The following is a 973-nucleotide window of genomic DNA, read 5'->3' as shown; positions in this document are numbered from 1 at the left end:
CTCCCCTCTGAACCACCACTGCTACAACTACCACACCACCACAAGCACCACAACCAACACCACTACAACTACTACCTCAACCACCCCCACTAATATTATAGAGTGCATAAATTAATTTGTAGCCTAGTTAGAGCTCTCCACTTAATTAGTAGTTAAAGTTTATATTATTAATTTAATAATTAATTAATCAGAAATTGTCAATGAGCAATTACTTATTTGGAATGTGCTTATGTATGTGAATAGTCATGTTTTATACACACACACATACATACATATATATATGTGCGTGTGCATGTATATGTATATGTATGTATGTGTGTGTGTATATATATATTCTTTTATTCTATTACTTGTTTCAGTCATTTGACTGTGGCCATGCTGGAACACCTCCTTTAGTCGAACAGATCAACCCCATGACTTATTCTTTGTAAGTCTAGTACTTAGCGGTTTGGCACAAGAGACTGATAGACTAAGTTATGGGGACGTAAACACACCAGTGTTAGTTGTCAAGCAATGGTGGGGAGACAAACACAGACACACACGCACACAACAGGCTTCTTTCAGTTTCTGTCTACCCAATCCACTCACAAGGTTTTGGTTGGCTAGAGGCTATAGTAGAAGACACTTGCCCAAGGTGCCACACAGTGGGACTGAAACCGGAACCATGTGGTTGGTAAGTAAGCTACTTACCATACAGTCACACACACACACACACACACACATAACTACATATGTACCATATATCTCTCTGTGTGATAATGTATATGTATTAAGTGTGTGTCTGTTTAGCTAGTTGCATGTAGTATATATAGGCATATATACACACACTGATATAAATATTTATGCACCTATGAAAGTGAATATACAGTATATATATGTATGTGTGTGTGTGTGTGTGTTTATGTACATAGGTACATGTATCTCTCTCTCTCTCTCTCACTCTCTCTCTCACTCTCTCTCACATATATATATA

The sequence above is a fragment of the Octopus bimaculoides genome, chromosome 26, assembly GCF_001194135.2.
Source record: "Octopus bimaculoides isolate UCB-OBI-ISO-001 chromosome 26, ASM119413v2, whole genome shotgun sequence".
NCBI lineage: Eukaryota > Metazoa > Mollusca > Cephalopoda > Octopoda > Octopodidae > Octopus > Octopus bimaculoides.
This window is presented reverse-complemented; position numbering follows the sequence as displayed.